The sequence below is a fragment of the Bombyx mandarina genome, chromosome 24 (assembly GCF_030267445.1).
Source record: "Bombyx mandarina strain Sakado chromosome 24, ASM3026744v2".
Taxonomy (NCBI): Eukaryota; Metazoa; Arthropoda; class Insecta; order Lepidoptera; family Bombycidae; genus Bombyx; species Bombyx mandarina.
The window spans coordinates 4,594,218-4,607,611 of NC_143230.1; the positions used below are offsets into that span (position 1 = coordinate 4,594,218).

At 41.5% G+C, this 13,394-nt stretch overlaps 1 non-coding gene across 1 annotated transcript; it reads left to right on the top strand.

The window, feature by feature from the left end:
- The first annotated feature begins 9,902 nt into the window (after positions 1-9,902).
- On the top strand, positions 9,903-10,005 carry LOC114246741 (U6 spliceosomal RNA). The gene has a single exon (XR_016325360.1). It is a non-coding gene; the product is annotated as a U6 spliceosomal RNA (small nuclear RNA).
- The last annotated feature ends 3,389 nt before the right edge of the window (positions 10,006-13,394 follow it).

Consider the following 13,394-nt stretch of genomic DNA (forward strand, 5'->3'; position numbering starts at 1 on the left):
ACGCGCGGGCTTCCAATTAAAACCACCATTAAAACAGTGCATTAGATTAAGCTAGGTTATAGTCTTTGGTTGTAGTGATCGTGGTCTAAAGGATAAGACGTTCGGTGCATTCATAAGTAGCGATGCACCGGTGTTCAAATCCCGCAGGCAGGTACCCATTTTTTTAATGAAATACGTACTTAACAAAAGTTCACGATTTACTTCCACGGTGGAGGAATAACATGATATAATTAAAATCAAACCCGCAAAATAATAATTTGCGTAATCACTGGTGGTAGGACCTCTTGTGAATCCGCACGGGTAGTAATGCGTTTCGATTTGAAGGGTGTGGTAGCCATTGTACCTTAAAAACTGAGACCTCAGAACTCATATCTCAAGGGAGGTGGCAGAATTTATGGGCTCCTCCGGTAACCAGTTAACAATAGGTGGACTCGTAGTAACAATAGGTAGCTCGTCTACCCACATAAGCAACAAAAAAAACCGCTAAATGTGGCCGTGGTATTTTCAAACAGTTGCGTAAAACCATAGAAATTGAACAAGAACCCATTGATACTGGTCAAGAATTTTAACGGAAACTATAAAATTATTGTACATACTTTCATCGATCCTTAATGCGTGTCTAAATTTCCATGTTAATTAGACGTTTTGAAGTCGGAAAAAATGTCGTTCAAAGATATTATTACACACAAACCAAACTAAAAAAAAAGCATTTTAAAAATTAGCGTTTTTATACGAGATAATCGCCCGTGTAAGTTGGTTACTATGTAAATGAAGGGTCATAGCACAAACTGTATAATATTGAGTAATTGTTTCCGAAAACTGTCTAGCAGCCGGTTCGGTCGTGGTATTCCTAGTTAGTAAACGTGCTTATTCAATTTAATGTGTGTTACGTACTTTGTTAATTGAATTGAGCTGTAGAATATCATAGGATATCATAGGATAGAGGAAATCCTCCAAAAGCCACAAGTTCTAACGGCATGTTGGAGTGTGGTCTGAGGAGATTTTCGGGATGTTCCTTTCACCATCGCACTATTTTCTTTACAGATTATCTGGCCACTGTGCTTCCCATTATCATAGGATACAGGAAATCCTCCAAAAGCCACAAGTTCTAATGGCATATCGGGGAGTAGTCTGAGGAATTTTCGGGATGATCCTTTCAACTTATTTTTACCATCGCACTGCCTGCTATAGGAGTTCAGTGCATTTACAGGTGTGTTTTTCTTTACAGATTATCTGGCCACTTTGCCTCCCATTATCATAGGATAGAGGAAATCCTCCAAAAGCCACAAGTTCTAACGGCATATTGGGGTATAGTCTGAGGAATTTTTCGGGATGATCCTTTCAAGTCGTTTTTACCATCGCACTGCCTGCTATAGGAGTTCAGTGCATTTACAGATGTATTTTTCTTTACAGATTATCTGGCCACTGTATTTCCCAATATCATAGGATAGAGGAAGTCCTCCAAAAGCCACAAGTTCTAACGGCATATCGGGGAGTAGTCTGAGGAATTTTTCGGGATGATCCTTTCAAGTCATTTTTACCATCGCACTGCCTGCTATAGGAGTTCAGTGCATTTACAGATGTATTTTTCTTTACAGATTATCTGGCCACTGTATTTCCCAATATCATAGGATAGAGGAAGTCCTCCAAAAGCCACAAGTTCTAACGGCATATCGGGGAGTAGTCTGAGGAATTTTTCGGGATGATCCTTTCAAGTCATTTTTACCATCACACTGCCTGCCATAGGCGTTCAGTGCATTTACAGATGTATTTTTCTTTACAGATTATCTGGCCACTTTGCCTCCCATTATCATAGGATAGAGGAAATCCTCCAAAAGCCACAAGTTCTAACGGCATATCGGGGTATAGTCTGAGGAATTTTTCGGGATGATCCTTTCAAGTCATTTTTACCATCGCACTGCCTGCTATAGGAGTTCAGTGCATTTACAGATGTATTTTTCTTTACAGATTATCTGGCCACTGTATTTCCCAATATCATAGGATAGAGGAAGTCCTCCAAAAGCCACAAGTTCTAACGGCATATCGGGGAGTAGTCTGAGGAATTTTTCGGGATGATCCTTTCAAGTCATTTTTACCATCACACTGCCTGCCATAGGCGTTCAGTGCATTTACAGATGTATTTTTCTTTACAGACTATCTGTCCAATGTGTTTCCTGAGTACTATGATATCTCAGCAGCTTGCAGCGGCTTGGTTGTACTGAGCATTGCTGAGACCGTGAGTGACGGTGATCACTTTGATCAAAATAGCATTGTCTTCCTTTTCGCGAGTTATATCCCTAACGTTTGTTACACTAGATCGTTGAGCCTTCATTTTTTCCACCAAAAATGTTGAAACATTTCCTAAGTATATTCGCGCTACCACCAAATAAAACTTACCTGCATACTAAGCATAAAGCAAGTTCTAAGGATGATATAATTTCAACGAGCACTTCAAAAGCTGGGTTTATTTACACACTCAACTCAGCAGAAGCTTAGTTTTAAATGTGTACATACGGACTTGTATTTCACCGAGCGTGACAGTATTGTATAATTTTATATGGGCGAGAAAAATTTACAAAGTCATTATAGTTTTTTGTTTGTTAGATGTACCTGATAAATTTATGACATACTTGGATTTAATTAATGGCGAAAATCCTATAGCCCATAATTTAGATGCCTCTAGTGCCTAAAAATTTCATACTCCTGTATTTATTTCTTTGCACCATATTATCATACCTTCGTTGCGAAAATGGAACATGTGCTAAGTACGTATAAAAAATATGAATAAAGAAAATTGCTTCTGTCTGTAGAATGTCCTCAAAGTGTGTGAAAAGCTGTGAGCTCGTCCACCCATCTAAGCAATAAAAAAAAAAGTGTTGTGGTGTCGACACATGCATGTCAAATTGTGTACCCGTATATCGAATTTAAGTTCGCCCGTTCGTGGTGGTACAAAACTTCAACTTGAGACCTTAATATGGTTTAAGTTTGACACCAAATACGCTAAAGCGCTAGCTTACTCGCGGATTTATTGCTGCCAAGACGTTTTCACTTTTATTTCGACCGGCACATGGTAGGTTTTGAGGCATTCGTGGCTTTGGAGTTAAGGACATAGGGAAGATCGTTCACAGAACGGTTGACGTTGCTTGGTCGACCGACAATCCAAATGATATTATTTGGAACATACATACATACATATTTTTTGTTGTTGTAGATACGTAATTGTGTTTAAGATTTTTAGTGTCCGCATATTTAGAATCAAACAGATGTTTGAGAAATTCAATTTTGAATCATTTCTTTATTCGCCTCTATTGTTTATTATAGTTCCTATTTTCCTCAGTTCCTATTTTGAAACTGATATATTAATTAATCTAACATCGTGAAACGGTCGAGTCGATCGATACTTTATATTGTACTAATGAATAGAAAGGGACGCGATGGAAACATACGAAGCACCATTTTAGCATAGAACGATCAAGAAGCTGGTGTATAAATTCAGTGCCTTTCCAAACATGTATTTCATTTAAGGCCTCGTTTACTGAAAAATTACCGTAACTAAAAAATATATTCAATCACAAATTATCAGTTCACTTACGTGAGACAAAACACATATATTTTGGCGGTATGAATCATAATTGAAATTTGAGGATTAAACCTTTCCTTTTGCCAATAAAGGTGACACAAGTACTACCGGAGCCCGTATACATTCCAATGCACATGCCCTCATGCACCTTGACACATAAGGTCTGAATCCCACATGTTGGCCAATTCTTCAAACCACAACATGTGATTGCTATGCGCCATAAATAGATTGAAGGGTAGTGTCTACACGCGCGGGCTTCCAATTAAAACCACCATTAAAACAGTGCATTAGATTAAGCTAGGTTATAGTCTTTGGTTGTAGTGATCGTGGTCTAAAGGATAAGACGTTCGGTGCATTCATAAGTAGCGATGCACCGGTGTTCAAATCCCGCAGGCAGGTACCCATTTTTTTAATGAAATACGTACTTAACAAAAGTTCACGATTTACTTCCACGGTGGAGGAATAACATGATATAATTAAAATCAAACCCGCAAAATAATAATTTGCGTAATCACTGGTGGTAGGACCTCTTGTGAATCCGCACGGGTAGTAATGCGTTTCGATTTGAAGGGTGTGGTAGCCATTGTACCTTAAAAACTGAGACCTCAGAACTCATATCTCAAGGGAGGTGGCAGAATTTATGGGCTCCTCCGGTAACCAGTTAACAATAGGTGGACTCGTAGTAACAATAGGTAGCTCGTCTACCCACATAAGCAACAAAAAAAACCGCTAAATGTGGCCGTGGTATTTTCAAACAGTTGCGTAAAACCATAGAAATTGAACAAGAACCCATTGATACTGGTCAAGAATTTTAACGGAAACTATAAAATTATTGTACATACTTTCATCGATCCTTAATGCGTGTCTAAATTTCCATGTTAATTAGACGTTTTGAAGTCGGAAAAAATGTCGTTCAAAGATATTATTACACACAAACCAAACTAAAAAAAAAGCATTTTAAAAATTAGCGTTTTTATACGAGATAATCGCCCGTGTAAGTTGGTTACTATGTAAATGAAGGGTCATAGCACAAACTGTATAATATTGAGTAATTGTTTCCGAAAACTGTCTAGCAGCCGGTTCGGTCGTGGTATTCCTAGTTAGTAAACGTGCTTATTCAATTTAATGTGTGTTACGTACTTTGTTAATTGAATTGAGCTGTAGAATATCATAGGATATCATAGGATAGAGGAAATCCTCCAAAAGCCACAAGTTCTAACGGCATGTTGGAGTGTGGTCTGAGGAGATTTTCGGGATGTTCCTTTCACCATCGCACTATTTTCTTTACAGATTATCTGGCCACTGTGCTTCCCATTATCATAGGATACAGGAAATCCTCCAAAAGCCACAAGTTCTAATGGCATATCGGGGAGTAGTCTGAGGAATTTTCGGGATGATCCTTTCAACTTATTTTTACCATCGCACTGCCTGCTATAGGAGTTCAGTGCATTTACAGGTGTGTTTTTCTTTACAGATTATCTGGCCACTTTGCCTCCCATTATCATAGGATAGAGGAAATCCTCCAAAAGCCACAAGTTCTAACGGCATATTGGGGTATAGTCTGAGGAATTTTTCGGGATGATCCTTTCAAGTCGTTTTTACCATCGCACTGCCTGCTATAGGAGTTCAGTGCATTTACAGATGTATTTTTCTTTACAGATTATCTGGCCACTGTATTTCCCAATATCATAGGATAGAGGAAGTCCTCCAAAAGCCACAAGTTCTAACGGCATATCGGGGAGTAGTCTGAGGAATTTTTCGGGATGATCCTTTCAAGTCATTTTTACCATCGCACTGCCTGCTATAGGAGTTCAGTGCATTTACAGATGTATTTTTCTTTACAGATTATCTGGCCACTGTATTTCCCAATATCATAGGATAGAGGAAGTCCTCCAAAAGCCACAAGTTCTAACGGCATATCGGGGAGTAGTCTGAGGAATTTTTCGGGATGATCCTTTCAAGTCATTTTTACCATCACACTGCCTGCCATAGGCGTTCAGTGCATTTACAGATGTATTTTTCTTTACAGATTATCTGGCCACTTTGCCTCCCATTATCATAGGATAGAGGAAATCCTCCAAAAGCCACAAGTTCTAACGGCATATCGGGGTATAGTCTGAGGAATTTTTCGGGATGATCCTTTCAAGTCATTTTTACCATCGCACTGCCTGCTATAGGAGTTCAGTGCATTTACAGATGTATTTTTCTTTACAGATTATCTGGCCACTGTATTTCCCAATATCATAGGATAGAGGAAGTCCTCCAAAAGCCACAAGTTCTAACGGCATATCGGGGAGTAGTCTGAGGAATTTTTCGGGATGATCCTTTCAAGTCATTTTTACCATCACACTGCCTGCCATAGGCGTTCAGTGCATTTACAGATGTATTTTTCTTTACAGACTATCTGTCCAATGTGTTTCCTGAGTACTATGATATCTCAGCAGCTTGCAGCGGCTTGGTTGTACTGAGCATTGCTGAGACCGTGAGTGACGGTGATCACTTTGATCAAAATAGCATTGTCTTCCTTTTCGCGAGTTATATCCCTAACGTTTGTTACACTAGATCGTTGAGCCTTCATTTTTTCCACCAAAAATGTTGAAACATTTCCTAAGTATATTCGCGCTACCACCAAATAAAACTTACCTGCATACTAAGCATAAAGCAAGTTCTAAGGATGATATAATTTCAACGAGCACTTCAAAAGCTGGGTTTATTTACACACTCAACTCAGCAGAAGCTTAGTTTTAAATGTGTACATACGGACTTGTATTTCACCGAGCGTGACAGTATTGTATAATTTTATATGGGCGAGAAAAATTTACAAAGTCATTATAGTTTTTTGTTTGTTAGATGTACCTGATAAATTTATGACATACTTGGATTTAATTAATGGCGAAAATCCTATAGCCCATAATTTAGATGCCTCTAGTGCCTAAAAATTTCATACTCCTGTATTTATTTCTTTGCACCATATTATCATACCTTCGTTGCGAAAATGGAACATGTGCTAAGTACGTATAAAAAATATGAATAAAGAAAATTGCTTCTGTCTGTAGAATGTCCTCAAAGTGTGTGAAAAGCTGTGAGCTCGTCCACCCATCTAAGCAATAAAAAAAAAAGTGTTGTGGTGTCGACACATGCATGTCAAATTGTGTACCCGTATATCGAATTTAAGTTCGCCCGTTCGTGGTGGTACAAAACTTCAACTTGAGACCTTAATATGGTTTAAGTTTGACACCAAATACGCTAAAGCGCTAGCTTACTCGCGGATTTATTGCTGCCAAGACGTTTTCACTTTTATTTCGACCGGCACATGGTAGGTTTTGAGGCATTCGTGGCTTTGGAGTTAAGGACATAGGGAAGATCGTTCACAGAACGGTTGACGTTGCTTGGTCGACCGACAATCCAAATGATATTATTTGGAACATACATACATATATGCAAATATATTTTGAAAATATCTTTAGCGCGATTCAGGCATCTGTTAAATATCTTGTTTTGTGACCCACTACAATGGCCTCAAAAGTAACGCCCTACAAATTATGTTTTGTTTTTCCATCGATAACTAACGCGTTTAGCAATAATACGACTGAGATATACTTAACACAAAACTATGATTAAATTTTAATGAAAAATTATGATTAAAAATAAACATTAAAAACAAGCATTTACGATTTTGTTTCGAATTTCTACTAGCTTGGTAGGTTTTTAAGATAATCTTTAGTAGGATTTTATTTATACAAAAAAAAAATTTGTTTAAAAAAATCAACCAAATTTTATCAAATATGTAGTTGCGGTAGCATAGCCATTAACCTGCGAGTCCACCATCTCGCAGAAGGAGGCGGCGGAACGGGAGAGGGAGAACTCTTCCTCCCTCTCGGCGCCGTGCCGCCGCCGTCGAGCCGGGGGTCGGAGGAGGGCGTTTGTCCAGCTCCGGCCCCTATGAGGAGGCAGTCTCCTCCCGGTGATGGTCACGGAGCGACCTAAGGGGGGCTGAGACTGCGCCGCACGCTACCGTCACTCTAGCGCGCTGGCACCAGGAGGACGGGACGACGCGTCGGCGGCTGCGGACTGCGATGCGGTCCGCATTTTCGTCGTCGCTGTCGTCGCCGAACATACTGTGGAAGAGCAACCCGGTCGGCGGTGTATCGCGTTCCGACCCGGCAGGCTGGTTCTGGCCCAGCGGGGTATCCCGGAACACCAGCAGCATCGCCCGGGCGGCCTGAAGGGCCGCCGTACCGCGGAGACTGACGTCGTTGGTCGTCGACTATCGCCTCGACGACCCGTCGGTCGGGCGTCCTCGGGGTGGCGCCGCGTGTCTGGTTGTAGTGTTGACCGCGGGAACCCCCCTACTCTGACCGGGTTTTGACCCCGGACGGAGATCGGACGCCGGGTGTAAGAGTGCAGGGGAGTCGTTTAGTGGGTGGGCCCTAAATTCCTTGGGCCCGCGGTCTGCTCTCAACACCTGCAGATCGTTGAGTCTCACATACCCCGCGCGCCCCCTAGGCGCGGGGACCTCGTAGGAGGTTCGGCCCTCGGCCCGGAAAAAAAAAAAAAAAAAAGCATAGCCATTAACAGTTAAATACGGTTTAACTATTAGTGATACAAGATTATAGTTTTACTAAGCTGTAACATGTATTTTATCCAGGAAGCAACAACCAGTCACCCATGTAGACTTCAAATACCCTGTATAACTAATAACTGGTGATATATTCGGTCTATTCACGAGAATGTTTTTTTTTTTTTTATTGCTTTGATGGATGGACGAGCTCACAGCCCACCTGGTGTTAAGTGGTTACTGGAGCCTATAGACATCTACTATGTAAATGCGCCACCCACCTCGAGATATAAGTTCTAAGGTCTCAGTATAGTTACAACGGCTACCCCCCCACCCTTCGAACCGAAACGCATTACTGCTTCACGGCGGAAATAGGCGGGGTGGTGGTACCTACCCGTGCGGACTCCCAAGAGGTCCTACCATCAGTGATTACGCAAATTATAATTTTGCGGGTTTGGTTTTTATTACACGATGTTATTCCTTCACCGTGGAAGTCAATCGTGAACATTTGTTGAGTACGTATTTCATTAGAAAAATTGGTACCCGCCTGCGGGATTAGAACACAGGTACATCGCTACATACGAATGCACCGGACGTCTTATCCTTTAGGCCACGACGACTTAGACTTAGACTAGAATGTGCTGTCGGTAACTGTTACCATCCTATCGACATAGACAATATTACGTACAAACCGAAAAACAAAACACGAAGCCGAAAAGCAATTGAAAAATAAATATTTAAAAGCCATTGTACACGCAGTACCGGGAAAACGAAAATTGCGAGACACACACATTTTAAAACTCCGCATACATTTATTTTGCATGAGCTTATTTTCATTTAAACTATCAATATATAAACATCTATTTGGTTTGTCTGTTCTTATCAATGGATTTTTGTTTAGAAGTTCAGATACCAGCTATTTTTAAGTGGAGTACCAGAGCTTAAGAACATTTATTTAATGCAATAGAATTTCTTCGAAGTCAGAAAGATCCGACCTGCAACCTTATCCATAGATACAATCCACTGATTTTCTCGTTGGACCTTTTCAGTGGGTCGCGATTTCGATCCGTTGGTTTATTCTGCGAAGCCCTGCTTTTGCTAAGGCTCTTTTTGCAAATCCTATCAGGTTGCGCTCGTGACCTCCTATCTGTCCGAATGTAGCTGTAATAGCAACTTAGGTTACCAGCGATTAGATACGACAACAAAGCAAAAGAAAAATATTTTTTCTCTTCTTAGTCGCATACTTCATTGCTAAAGGTCGTGTCCCTAAAAGCCCTTCGTGGCTCTTTGTACTATCAGTTTCTATTTCCTTCGGTTTTCGGCTTCTCTCAGGGCGGTCGCAACAGAGAGTCCAGTGAGTTATCTGATCTGACTAACGGTTTGGTGGCCGGCCGGTGAGTTTCCCTTCTACCTTGCCCACCACAGTCAATTTTTGAAAGTTGTCTGGTGGCCATTGAGCAATGTGACCAAAGTAACCAAGAACCTTCTGGAAGCAAATCATCGACAGTCTCGTTTCTTTGCGAAGTTGCTCGAGGATAGATTTGTTTGTTCTCTTGGCGGTCCACGGTATGCGGGGCATTCTTCGCCAACACCCATATCTCCAATATTTAAATGCCCAATATTCTTTGAAGTATGTAATGATATTAGTGGAACACGGTCAAGCTTCTCTATAACTGTCGATAAAACGTATTCTAATTACAACTCGGGTTACCCAAGCCATTTATTGAGGGTAGTACAACAAAAACCTTCTCTGAAATAACAGCAACGTATTATACGCACGTATACTAAAATTGGAAAGATACAGAGAAGATTAGCATGGTCCTTGCACAGGGATGACAAGCAAAATCTTGAAGCGCTTCACATTTTACCATCACCCCTAGCCTATTAGGCTTAAGCCCAGGCAGGGGTGGTTGCAATAAGGCCCGAACCGTGCCCCCGAAAGGGACACGAGGACCCGACTGATAATAGCATTGGCCATACCAAGCACTATATTTTTATCACAATCAGACGAGTTTACGAACACATATATAGTTAAATATGTCAAGCGTGTAATGTATACATAAGATAATGCACATAACAATAATGCTATTCTTGAGGTGCCAGTGGTTGTGATGAAACCTCGCTTATTGAATGAATTTACTGATGGTACGGGTAGGTACCACCATTGTGCTTAGTTCTAAAGTGAAGCACTAATGCGTTTCGGTTTGAAGAGTGGAGCAGTTGTTGGACTGTATAAACTGACAACATAATAATATGTCTCAACCTGGATGGTGGCATTTACGTTGCTGATTTCTATGGGCCTCTTGTAGCTACTTGATACCAGGTGGCAGTGGTGAGCTCGTCCACTCATCGTAACAATAAGCAAAGAGAAAAGAAACACTATAAATCTGAAGTGTAGACCAATAAACTTAATGACCTTTATAGATTCGTTCATAGAAAGGAAACAAAAAACCCCTGATTTATACAAAAAATATTGTCTTAATTAAAGCATTTCTTTCTTTGAATTAAGACTAGGCAGAATTTATAACACTTGACGGGACAAAAGTGAATCCAAGGATAAATATAGGTCAGAACGGGTCGTGTCTGGAGGTGACTAAGAAAGCGAAGGCCTAGCCATTTTCTTAGCTCTGTTTACGATTGTACTTATAAAAACTGTAACTTTTTCATCTAAATCAAGAGTTCTACTCAAAAGTTTTTTTTTTACGAAAAAGTTAGGACAAGAAAGAAAAGAAAATTGTCGGATTGACGTGGGTAGTTCGGATGCTGCGTGATTAGTAGAATTATATTGAAATATGCTAAGTCTGATGTGAAATTCGTCGAGAATATCTTTTAGAGTAATGCTCTGAGAGCCTATTTGAGATAATCCCATCACCTCCATTTTACAAAGATCCCCCCCACAGAAATAGCATTCATTAATTAAGCTCTCATTTGCAGTCCCTTTCCGAAAATCTTTTTTCCACATACCATCTGGCTCTGGCTTGAAGTTGGTGCGTGGTATTTCCTAAAGCCCTCTCTTCAAAAGAAGCTTGGGAAAAGTCTTAAGAAGTAGAGAGAAGCTCAAATGCGACCGCAGTTTTGATAATGCCCATGAGTATAGGTGACCACAAAGCATCAAGTGGCTTGTGCGCGGTTTTACTCGTCGTAAATTAGTTAAAGTCAGTATGTTGGTTATTTTTACTGAGAAACAAGACTGCGTCTGGTCAGGCTATTCACATTATGATATCCATGCACTTCGGTAAGCACTGAATAGTTCAATGACTTGTCTCGTACCTTCAAAAAGAATTCGTTGAATTTCCCGAGAAGCAAATCCACCGCGTTGAGTTGTATATGGAATGCTTGGTTCTTAATTAATGGAACGGGCGGTCCAGATTAATAAATTATAATGTTGATTTTGTTGCTGGCTTACCAGATTTTAACTCGTGAGATTGTTTCTTTTTTTTGGTACGTTATCGTGTTAATAATGCATTTTTTATATATGGATTTTTAAATTCTGAAATTCTGAAATAGTCCCGAATTAAATATTAAAATCTATGGTTGATAGTAATAAATCATGTATTTATACTGTTAACACATTACATTACTTGCCTTTGCTTGAATTTGGAAATCAGGGAGTGCTCTAAGGAGTTGTGTGAGATAATCCCATCATCTTCTTTTTACAATCGCACCGCTCACCACAGGAGCAGAGCTCGTCCGTACTTTTGAGAACCACTGCGCTTATCCACAGACCTTAGAACTTATATCTCAAGGTGAGTGGCGCATTTACGTCGCAGATGTCTATGGGCTCCAGTAAACACTTAACACCAGGTGGGCTGCGAGCTCGTCCACCTATCTAAGCAATAAAAAAAAGATTCTTTTGCAACTTTTGTTCACGGAAATGTAAATGTTGAGCTAACTACCCTCCAATAAGTAATAAAAAATCTTAACATTTTTTTTCTTTGCACAGATAATGAACTAGCGGCGTATTGAGGTCTGGCAATGTAACGTCATATTCACGATTAGATGGTGGAAGATAAGAGGATGTTAATTAAGTGGTTAATCAGAAGCTGAAAGTTAAAATAGTGATTTTATTTAGATTCGGATGAACAAGAAATACTTTAAATATATTAAATCTGCTCTCCTGCAATTCAATTTTGATTATTGTTCTAGAAACTCAATACACATCGCATATTGCCCGTATACACGTAGATATATGAGATCGCACACTTAAGTGCAACGTATGTTACTGACTATCCCAAGTTAGGTTTAGCTACAAATAAGCTCTACTAGGGCGGATTTGATTTCGGCCTCGCCCGCTTGTACGCAGTTGAAGAACTGCTGTACCTGCCGGGGGTGGCAATTGAGGGATGGCGACCAAACCGTGGGCCGGCGCAATGTCATCGCTGCCAGGCCTTTGGTCATGCCTCCACTAATTGCCACCGAGCGGTCCGCTGCGTTCGATGTGCGGGTGATCACATCGTGGCGAACTGCCCGAGGCCTCGGGACGGGCTCTTCACCTGCGCCAACTGTGGGAAGGACCATGCCGCCGTTGACAAACGATGTGCGGTCTACCGCAGGAAGGCGCGGATGTTGGGAGTTACCGTCCCTCCCCCTGTGCCACCGGCACCGCGTGCCCGGGGACCCCAAACTCCCGCAGTACCATCACTACGGCCAGTGCCATCATCGGCAGCCGTTAATCAAGTCCCAGCCCCGCCGGCTGTCTCAATCAAGGGTAAGGGTAAAGGGAAATCGACCCAGGCCCCAACTCTCTCCATACCAGCTCAACGTTCCAACGTAGTGGAAGCGGCTCCATCTGCCTCCACGTTGATGGCACCGGCTAATGACATGAGACCGGCTGCCAGACCCCAACCCGTATCACGAACCAACCCCCTAAAAACAAAAAACAAAAAGAAAAAGAAAAAACAAAAAACGAAGGAAAAAAAGCGGGCACTAAAACTAGCCGCCAATCCCCCAATAGTACACCAAGAGAGAACGGCCCCTATGGTGGAAGAGGAACCAATGGAGGTCCTCGAATCCGAGACTATCCCCACTTCCTCTGCACCGATCAACCAGGGAAAGAACCAAGTAAGTACCACGCCATTACAGATACCAGAACCGGATAACACTCAGCCCCCACTACCACCCCGCCCGCAGAGAGAGCGGCGCAGCGGCCGACAGGACACGCAGCCTGCCGGCTTCGCTGCCTGGCTCCTCTCCCTGTGGGAGAAACTGTCCGAGGTGATCTCCGGAGTGATCCGTGAGATCGCCTCGGGAGCCAGT